Source organism: Piliocolobus tephrosceles, chromosome 2 (genome assembly GCF_002776525.5).
Source record: "Piliocolobus tephrosceles isolate RC106 chromosome 2, ASM277652v3, whole genome shotgun sequence".
Lineage (NCBI taxonomy): Eukaryota > Metazoa > Chordata > Mammalia > Primates > Cercopithecidae > Piliocolobus > Piliocolobus tephrosceles.
In genome coordinates, this window is record NC_045435.1 from 182821562 (window position 1) to 182832749 (window position 11188).

An 11188-nucleotide genomic window follows, 5' to 3' on the forward strand; every position below is an offset into this window, starting at 1 on the left:
GTAGTCCTTTGCATTTATCAAGCACTGTCACACGCGTTATCTCATGCAACGCCCAGGGTGTTGCCCGCTGTTTTGTAAGTGACAAAACTGTCACTGGATGAAATGACATGCTAAAGGTCATCTAGTTAGTAATGGTAGAATGAGGGCTGGAGCCCAGTCTTCTGCTTCTAAGTCTAGTTCCTATTCTGCTCTTCATCATCTGTCTCAGAATGGTAAACTGAGGCTTAGAAAGGAAGAGGAACTCACCCAGCCTAAAGATTAAGGGTTTTAGGCCAGCCACGGTGACTCATGCCTCCCAATATTTTGAGAGGCCAAGGTAGGAGGATTACTTGAGTCCAGGAGTTTGAGCCCAGCCTGGGCAACATAGTAAGACCCTGTCTTTTCAAAAAAAAAAAAAAAAAAAACCCGGATGTGGTCGCACACACCAGTAGTCACGGCTAATCAGGAGGCTGAGGTGATTGGATCACTTGAGCCTGGGAGATCGAGGCTGCAGTGAGGTGCGATGGAATCATTGTACTCCAGTGTAGGACAGAGTGAGATTCTATCAAAAAAAAAAAGGAAGGATTTTAGATAGTGCTGACAATACTGAGACAATGCTGACCGGTGAGTGGGGACAGACAAATAAAGAAGTAACATTGTGCAGAACTGTGTTCTAAGCCAGTGCTATCTAATGGAAATAGAAAGCAAGCCACAAGTGTGGGCTGCGTACACAGTTTTCAAATTTGTAATAGCCACATTAAAAAAGCAAAAAGAAGCCAGGCATGGTGGCTCATGCCTGTAATTCCAGCACTTTGGGAGGCTGAGGCAGGAGGATCACTTGAGCAGGAGACCAGCCTGGGCGACACCCTGTCTCTATTATTATTTTTATAAAATTTATTTTTTTTTTTTAAATAAGAAACAGATGAAATTAATTTAAACAATATAAACCTACACAGGGGTTAAGGGCACTAGCTCTCTTTGAAGTTGAAAATCCATGTATATTTTCTGAAAGTAGATTCTGAAAAATAAGGAAAAGAAGGAAAATTCATGTATAACTTTTGACACCCCCTAAACTTAACACGAATAGCCTACTGTTAACCAGAAGCCTTACTGATAACATAAAAAATTAATGAACACATACTTTATATGTTATGCGTTTTATATACTGTGTTCTTATAATAAAGTAAGCTAGGGAAAAGAATGTTATTAGGATAATCCTAAGAAAGAGAAAATATATTATTATTGAATAAGTGGAAGTGGATCCTCATAAAGGTCTTCATTCTCATCATCTTTACATTGAGCAGGCTGAGGAGGAGGAAGAGGAGGGGTTGGGTTTGTTTCAGGAATGGCAGAGGTAGAAGGAGGGCTGGGGGAAGCAGGAGAGACATGTACACTCAGTGTAACTTTTATTGAAAAACATCTGCATATAAATGGAACTGTGCTGTTTAAGGATCAACTGTATTTTATTTAACTCAATATATTCAAAATACTTTTAGTTTTTCATGTAATCAGTATAAAATTACGAATCATACTTTCTACATTCTTTTTTCCATAAGAAATCTTCGATGTGTATTTTTACACTTACAGCACATCTCAGTTTGGCCTAGCCACATGTGGCTAGTGGCTGTTGCATTGTGGAGCCCAGTTCTAAGCATTTTACATATATTATTTCACATAGTTCAAATGGTTGAGGAAATGAAGCCCAGAGACGGTAGGTAACTTGCCTGGGGGGCATGAAGCTGGAAAGCCATGGAGCTGGATCCTGTCCTCTCCTTCCTCTTCCCACTCTGGCCAACAGCCAACCCTCCAGGAAGGGGGCCCTGGGGCAATGCAGGGTCAGCTCATTTCCAAACCATTGTTAAATTTGCTCTTGTGGAGGCAGCTGGTCCTGGGGAAGTAAAGGGAGTCCTCTTTAGATGCATATGCAAAAGTTAAGGGCATCCTTTTACTAGGCAGTAAGCCTCTGTCTAGGGACGTGGGACCATAACGCCACTCTCGTCTTAGCAGGTGTGCACCCTTCGAGGTGATAATGCATAGGAACAGCTCAGCTAAGCCAAAGCCAGGCCATTGTTGGTGCTGAATAAATGTGTTTTCTGTCCTCTATGCTAAGGCAAGACATCCGCGGAAGTAGACCCGGATTTGTCGCCTTCAAGGGAGACTACTATAATCTTTCTTTTTGTTTGTTTGTTTTTTGTTGTTGTTGTTGTTTTTTTTTTTTTTTTGAGACGGAGTCTCGCTCTGTCGCCCAGGCTGGAGTGCAGTGGTGCAATCTCGGCTCACTGCAACTTCCACCTTCCTGGTTCAAGCGATTCTCCTGCCTCAGCCTCCTGAATAGTTGGGAATACAGGAGTGCGCCACTGCGCCTGGCTAATTTTGTATTTTTAGTAGAGATTGGGTTTCATCGTGTTAGCCAGGATGGTCTTGATCTCCTGACCTCATGATCCGCTGTCGTTGGCCTCCCAAAGAGCTGGGATTACAGGCGGGAGCCTCCGTGCCCGGCCAAGACTACTATATTCTAATGAAGGGGAATTGGAGTGGGAGGGCCATGTGCGTGCTCCGGGGGTAACAAACTTGGTGCCAGACTTGCTTTTCTTGTTTTACTCACAAACGTTATGACAGCAGTCAAGATACATTTTTATTTATTTATATATATTTTTAGAGACAGAGTCCCCCTCTCTTGCCCAGGCTGGAGTGGTATCATAGTTCACTGAAGCCTTGAACTTGTGGCCTCGGGATCCTCCTGCCTCAGCCTCCTGAGTAACTGGGACTGTAGGCATGCGCTATCACACTGAGCTATTTTAAGAATATTTTTGTAGAGTGTGTTGGCCAGACGGGTCTTGAACTTCTGGCCTCCAGCGTTCCTCCTGCCTTGGCCTCTCAAAGTGTTGGGATTTATAAGCATAAGTCATGGTGCCCAGCCAAGACACATTTTAAAAACCCTGCCTCCTGACACATTACTATTCACTGGTAACAATGGTCCTTTGTAATCATAGTCTGTTTGCAAAGCAAGCTTTTAATAGAATTACAATTTTAGTGTTGATCAAGAGTTTATTTTGGGCCAGGCATAGTGACTCATGCCTGTAATCTCTGCACTTTGGGAGGCTGAGGTGGGCGGATCACCTGAGGTCAGGAGTTCGAGACCAGCCTGGCCAACATGGTGAAACTCTGTCTCTACTAAAAAATCCAAAAAAAAAAAAAAAAAAAAATTAGCTGGGGGTGGTGGAGGGTGCCTGTAATCCCAGCTACTCGGGATGCTGAGGCAGGAAAATCTCTTGAACCCGGGAAGGGAGGTGGCAGTGAGGCAAGATTTTGCCATTGCACTCCACCCTGGGTGACGAGAGCGAGACTCTGGCTCAAAAAAAAAAAAAAAAAAGAGAGAAAGAAAGTTTATTTTGTTTCTCCTGTTACCATAAACATTGTTTTCCATCTGTATAGTGCATGTTGTGTGTTAATGGCTTCATAGACCATCATGGACTTCTGGATCACAATTTGCTTTTTCCTACGGCTATTTAGGTTGTTCCAAAATTTCTCAGCGTTACATTTGATGCTACAGTAGGCACCCACAAATTTATGTTTCTTTTCTGTTTTTGAACTATTGTTGGTTGTTCTGAGGTATTTTCTTAAGGTTTCACTTCTGTTTTCCCAGCCATGAGTGATATATGAGCACAGCCGTTTTGCTACTAATCACCAACCTTGGGTGTGAAAATTTACTCAGTTCTGCTAAATTTAACTGGACTAGAAATGGGCCAAGCATTTGTGTGTACTTCCCCAGATGCTTTTTAGAACACTGCCTAGGAAACTGACCAGAGTGTCAGGTGAGGCCATCATTGGCAGAAACATGCCTTCCTTGGGAGAAGGTGGGTTAAACAGTTTTTCTGTGCAGATTAATGGTGAGAGCCAAACCCGCAGACCCACAGGTTTCAACTAGCCATGTGGCTTCACTAAGTTTGGCTTCAACTTCCCACAATGGTACAGAAGCAGGGTAGAACTCGGGGTTCCTACCTGAACTCTGGACATTGTGAAATGTCCACAGCCCGAGGAAAGGGATGAGCTGCATGTCACCTTCCATACCCTCCGCTGCACATAGATCTGTCTCAGGCATTGAATCAGAGGGATGTGTGACTTTGGACAAATTATTTTACCTCTCTCTGCCTCATTTCTTTATCTAAAATCAGATGACAGCAATGTCTCCCTGTAATATTGCAGTGGGGATTAAATCTGTTAATACTTGAAAAGTGCTAAGATCAGTGCCTGGCACATGATTAGTACTCAATAACTGTTGTAAATGTGGGTTTGGATCTCACTTCCAGTGCTTTCTAGATGCCCCCTTTGGTCAAATGGCTGACCTTTCTGGACTTCAGCTTCATCTGTAAAACGGGATTATGGCACCTGCTTCAGCAGCCTGTTAGGGGTTTAAGTGAGAAAATGCATTTCACACAGTGTCCTGCACATAAAGGGCCCCCCATAAATGTAATGAAAAACAAACAAATGGCCGGGTATGGTGGCTCACGCCTATACTCCCAGCACTTTGGGAGGCTGAGGCGGATGGATCACGAGGTCAGGAGTTTGAGACCAGCCTGACCAACGTGGTGAAACCCCGTCTCTACTTAAAATACAAAAATTAGCCGGGCATGGTGGCAAGCGCCTGTAATCCCAGCTTCTCAGGAGGCTGAGGCAGGAGTATTGCTTGAACCCGGGATGCGGAGGTTGCAGTGAGTCGAGATCATGCCACCGCACTACGGCCTGGGCGACAGAGTGAGACTTTGTCTTAAAAAAAAACCCCCAAAAACAAAACAAACCAACAAACACTGTTTTTAGCTTTATTTTCTGCTCTACCAAAGAGAGAACTTTGTTGCCTTACATTGGTGTTGTAATTAGCTCTTCGATCTGACCATGTTTTCTATTATGGTGTATTTTTAAGTGCACATTCTAGGTTTAAGGCAGTCATGAAACAAATGGGAGGCAAATCAACATTTACATGTGTCTGAAGCTTTTAATATGATTTTATTTTGGAGATGAATGAGCTCATAATTCCACAAAGAAGGGATGATGTTTCATATACTTATTAGTTTAGTGATTTCCCTCCCACACTTAGTGTCATAGGAAACTGTCAGGTTTATGGAAGCTGTCAAGTGTTTCTTTATGCTCAGCAACACAGATCAAAGTTGTCTGCATGATAAGGTAAAAAACACATTCCTTAGGAAATGCAAAGAAATGACCAAAAAGACCCTTGAGCCCAGCTCATTCCCCTCCCCTGGTCTGTCCAGCTTGCCCTCATCTTCTTGTCTGAGCTGAGACATGTCTCCCTGGCAGCCTCCCTGAACCATCCAGCCTGGGAGCTGGGTCCTCTGAATAGTGAGCCACTCTGTGGCTGTCATGTCCCCCTCCATGCCCCTTTCTGGAGACAGAGGCATTTATGGAGTGCTGAGATGTTCAGGCCGGGTGTTAGGTAATGGGTGTTTGTTGACTGAATGAATAAACTTGTAAAACTCTTCCTGTGATGATAGAAGTGTGTATAATAAAGACAGGTGGATCTGCAAAGCCGAACAAGAAGAAGAGAGATGCCATTATCTGCTCAGGCTAAGGAAAAGTGAATGTAGTCATTACGTCTGAAAATGCCAAGGACTTCTTTCCCTCATTTTTTGTGTGGCCTTGGACCCTGTGAAGCATTGACTGGGAGGTTCCTTGTGGCTTTCTTGCTGCTAAGCATCTCCTCTCTGGCAACATCTTGTCAATTCCTGTCTGTACCACTTACCTTTGCCTACGATTTGGGGTGAGGAAAGTTCTGTGATTTGTCTCTTTCTATTTCTGGGTAAAATCTCAACTCTGGGCATATCAGCAGAAAGGGTTTTGAAATGTCCCTTGATTCAGATGATTCTGAATCAATGGCATGTATGTGTGTGTGCATAATTACCCTTATCCAAAAAATTCTGCATTATAATTATTTAAATGCACAGGTTCACAAATTATTAGAAAGTATATTTTATATACTATTTACAGTAGCAAAATATCAATTTTAGAAAGTATATTTTACATACTATTTACAGTAGCAAAATATCAAATGCAAGAAGCAAATTTAATTAAAGATAGGCAAGACATTTTACTGAAGACCATAAAACATTAGTAAGAGAAATAAAACAATGGCTTATGCAATTATGGAAACTGGCAATTACCAAGATCTGTGACTGGCAAGGTGGAGGCCCAGGAGAACCAATGGTGCAGTTCCAGTCTGAGTCCAAAGGCCTGAGAACCAGGGAAAGCCAATGGCGTAGTTCTAGTGCAAATGCCAGCTGGCTTAAGGCCTTTCAGCTTGAGTCCAAAGGCAGGGGGAAAAAAACCCAAAACCAAACCAAAACAGCAACAACAAAAACAATGCCCCAGCTCAAGGCAGTCAGCCAGGAGGAGCTCCCTCTTACCTGTGGGAGGGTTCGCCTGTTTTATTGTATTCAGGCCGTTAACTGATTGGATAAGGCCCACCAGTAGAGGGGGCAATCTGCTGTACTCAGCCTGCTGATTCCAATGCTAATTTAATCCAAAACAACCTCATTGAAACACCCAGAATGTTTGACTAAATATCTGAGTACTCTGTGGTGCAGTCAAGTTGGCACATAAAATCAGCCATCACCATCAATTTGGGGGAAAACTGACATTTTAACAAAATTGAATCTTTCAGCTTATAAACATGGTATATATCCCCCATTTATTTAGATCTTTTATTTCTCTCACTAGTGTTTTGTAGTTTTCAGTAAAAAGTCTTGCCTATCTTTAATTAAATTTGTTTCTTGGCGTTTGATACTTTAAATAATATATATTTTCAATAATTTGTGAAATTGTGCTTTTAAAGAATTATAATGCAGAATTTTTAGGAGAAGGATAATTGAAAATCCATCAAGACAGCAGTGAAGTTTAGGAGCTACCATTCTGAACATAACCGTAAGTCATTAATAAAATATTTCTTACATCCCTGTGCTACTTTATTATTCCAAAACATTTGTTTTTCCTTTGGTCCTCATAAGGATTCTTAGAAAGAGACAGAAGAGCTATTATTTCTACTTTCATACAAGGAAATGTGGCCTCAGGAATTGATGTGGTTTGAATATATGTCCCCACCAAATCTCATGTTGAAATGTAACCCCCAGTGTTGGAGGTGGGGCCTGCTGGGAGGCGTTTGAGTCATGGGGATGGATCTTTCATGGCTTGGAGTTGTCCTCACAACAGTGAGTTCTCGTGAGATCTGGTTGTTTAAAAGTGTGGGCACCTCCCCCACCACTGCCTCTTGATTTTGCTTTCGCCATGTGACGTGCCTGCTTCTGCTTCACCTTCCACCATAATTAAAAGCTCCCTGAGGCCTCCCCAGAAAGTGAACAGATGCTGGCACCATGCTTGTACAGCCTGCAGAGCTGTGAGCCAATTAAATCTCCTTTCTCTATAAATTACCCAGTCTCAGGTGTTTATAGCAATGGAAGAACAGACTAACACAGGGAGACTATCTAAAAGTCCTGTGACTAGCAGGTGGCAGAGCCAGCCCCAGAGCCCAGGACTGTTCCCAGGAGAAAGGTCCTACTTCTGATACCAAAGTTTTTCTGTAGAAAGATGGCCTTTTATAAGCATTACTGAGAACATACTTCCAGGTGCCCAGGAAGAATCTCTTGCCTGTAGCCTCCATAGGCAGTGTAGGAGGAAGGGAAGAAGACAGCAGAGTGGACCAAGGTAACAATATGTAATACACTAGAGTCGGGAGCGAGAACAGTGTCCTGTTAGCCTATATAGCACTTTTGTGCTATTAAGAAAGGGTGCCCTTTCAGCCAGGACCAGATGCCATTATGCAGTGAACAACTTGTACAGTCATATGTGACATCCCAGAGAGATAACAACAAATACAGAAACCTTATTCAGGAATTAATTATTGATGAGGAAGCTAAATTGGTGAGTATTTTGTTTCTTTCCTTTAGAGAAATTCATTGAAAATACTTTCAAGATGATTCAAAGCTAAAAGAGAAGAAATCACCTTTCTTTCCTCTGCCTTTTACAACCTTTCTATCTTCTATCCTTTCTGTTTCTCGTCTTCCTCCTTTCCTTACTCAGCACTTACTGAGTGCCAGGGCATGAAAATGCAGAGATAAATGAGATGGCATCTCTTCCTAGGAACTTCCAAGTCTTAGAAACTTTTTTGACTGCCACCATCAATAAGAAGTACATTTTATGGTATTGCAGTTTTGTTTTAGGTCTTTTTTTTAAGGGTTATATATTGAAACATTTATGAATGAAATGGTGAGTTCAGGATTTGTTTGAAAATCTAGGGATCTAGGCGTGAGTGGAGTATACACAAAACAGGATTGACCGTGAGTTGATAATACTGAAACTGGTCATGGGTCTGTGGGGGTTCATTATCTGTCATCCATCTTTCTAATGATCTATTTGAGACAAAAGGTTCATCAAGCTCTACTTTCTCTTATTACATGCAGTGAATTCTGATATTTTAAAATCTAGTTTATTCTCTTTTTTAAAACCTGGTCTTGGGCCCTAAATTGTTTTTGAGACCCACTAAGGTAAAATAATACGTATTTTGAAAAACGCTGGTATATTGAGGAAGAGAAGGACCCATAAAATAATTGATTACTGTCGACCAGAAAGTGCTACTAGAATATGGTCAGAGGGCTGTGGGAGCACACAGGAGGGAAGGACCGACCAACAGGGTCCGGGGGAGTCTGGGAAAGCCCTTCAGTAATTTGCATGGAAGAAGAGACGTCTGCATCTTTGACAAGATGGTGGGGGGATATTTGACCTTGAGGATGAGGGAAGTGGTGCAAGTGGGATGAGCCAACCTGAGTTCAGTATGGCTGGAATGTGAGGGCTGTTGGGGAGGGCAGGAAACGAGGTAACAGATAGCAGCAGCAGCAAAAGTCACAAGTCTTCTGAAACAGTCTAAGGAATTCAGATTTTATCTGTGTTTCAGGGAACCATTGGAGGGTAAACTGAGAAATGACCCTGTTTCATTTGCCTCTTACAGAGATCATTCTGTCAGCTCTGTGTAGATAGACCAGTCTACCTCTGTGATCATGATTTAGAACATAAAACCTAGACCCAAAGGACAGCCAGTCTGGAAGCCAGATCTAACCTACCTCATGTAATTATGTCCCCACCCTGCCACATGACTTCTCAGATCTACACAAATTGGGCTTTTTCAAATATTTATCAAAACAAAAATTGCAGTTGCTTTCAGGACATAGGAAGAGGTGGAAGTAGAGCCACTTCCCTGTGTGCTCCTTTCCCCTTTTCCCTGCATAGCGTTCTCTCATGTGCAGTTATGGCAACCTGTGAGAGATTCATAGTAATCACCTACAATGTGGCATTTTTCTAGGTGCTTTACAACTGTTAACTCACTTAATCTTCATAATAATTCTATGTGGTAACTATTATTATTATTAGTTTCATTTCATAGATGAGGAAACTGAGGTAAAAAGAAGTGACTTGTCTAAGGTCACACATCTAGCAATTAGCAGAGCTGGGATTTCGGCAATCTGGCCCCAAAGCCCACTCTCTTCACCACCATTGTGCTTCTCGATTAAGTTTGATTTCATTCCACTCATCTCCTTAGACTCAGATGTTTGAACAAAGACAGTCATGAAAAAAAATTGGGCTTTAAGTTTTATTCTCAGGATTGCCAAATCCCTGTCTTCCCTAATGAGAGGAGGAGGAAAGTGTTCTAGCTGGGAGAAAAAGGATGGCTCCTTAGAAGGAAGTGGTATTTTCGTGGAGCTTTGAAACATGGGTGAGAAGTAAATTGCTGAGAAGGATGAGTTGCTAGTACAGCCAAGATGAAGTAATCCAACCACAATCTCTACCAATGTTTACAACAAAAAACTGGAGAGGATGCAAAAAACCACATGAGAACTCTGAAAAGTAATAGCAAGCAGGCAGAGTACTGGGTTCAAAACTTGAACGATGACTCACAATGAACATGGATTTGCAGAACAGTATGGAAAGCTAAGAGTCCGAGATAACTCCATCTTTCTAGCTAGAGAAAGCAGTGGGGAAAAAGCCACTGGAAGCCAGAGAGTGTGAGGAAATCCCTAAGAGGAGAGAGCTGGAAAAAGGGATCCACAAATTGGACTGGCAAAAGTCCTGGGCACACTACAAGGTGTGCATGCATGGAACAGACCCAGAAGGCACAGAAGAGGTTATGAGAATCTACCTGTGATATTAACAACCACCCAAGTCCCAGACAAACTCCTGAATGGAGCATGTGACAGATTGATTCAAATGGCATAGCAAAACCTTTGAAAACTGATCTGTCACTGGAGCTAACACTCATAAACAGCGAGACAGTACTTTCGGTCCGAACCTAAGTGGGTTAATTTTCTGAAACAAACAAACAAACAAAAAATCAACATTTTTCAGATAATTTTTAACAGGATCCAGAGTCTCACAACATGATATTAAAAAATCCAGGATACAATTCAAATTTACTCAATATCAAAACAACCCAGAAAATCTAAACAGTACTCAAAGGAAAAGACAATTCAATAGGCACTAACACTGAAATGACTTAGATCGTGAAATTATTAGACAATAACTTAAAGTAAGTATGACCATTCTCCACTCTTGAAACTGATGGAAAGGTAGAAGTTCTCAGCAGAGAAATAGAAGCTGCAGAATAATCAGATAGAAATTTTAGAACTGAAAAGATGATATGGGCTCAGTGGCGGAATAAAGATGACAGAGAAAAAAGCCAGTGAACTTGAAGTAGATCAATACAAATTATACACAATGAAATATACATTATGAAACAAAAAACTGGAGAAAAATGAAAAGCATTTCATGGTACTGTGGGACAATGTCAAAAGGCTGAAAATTCTTGGTATTGGAATTCTATATCAGAAGGTAAAAAGAAAACTACTGGTGCACAAAAAAATATTTGGAGAAAGAATGGCTGAAATAGTTTCAAATTTAAAGAAAGACATATTTTTACACATCGAAGAATCTCAGTAATTTCAACCAGGGTAAATTTCATGACAACTCCTCACCCACCTCATAAGAAAACTTCTAAAAATCAAGGATTAAAAAATATTAAGAGCATGAAAATATGACACATTATACATAAGAAAAGGGAAGGAAGGAAAGAAAGAAGAAAGGAAGGAATCAAGAAAGAGAGAAAAGAGAAAAGAAAAAAGGAAGGAAGGAAGGAAGGAAGGAAGGAAGGAAGGAA

The 11188-nt window shown here is 41.5% G+C and overlaps 1 protein-coding gene across 8 annotated transcripts in view; it reads left to right on the forward strand.

Moving 5' to 3' along the window:
• The window catches only part of ST6GAL1 (ST6 beta-galactoside alpha-2,6-sialyltransferase 1), a 149904-nt gene that overhangs the window by 68858 nt on the left and 69858 nt on the right, over positions 1-11188 (forward strand). The gene's annotated exons all lie outside the window — the stretch shown is intronic.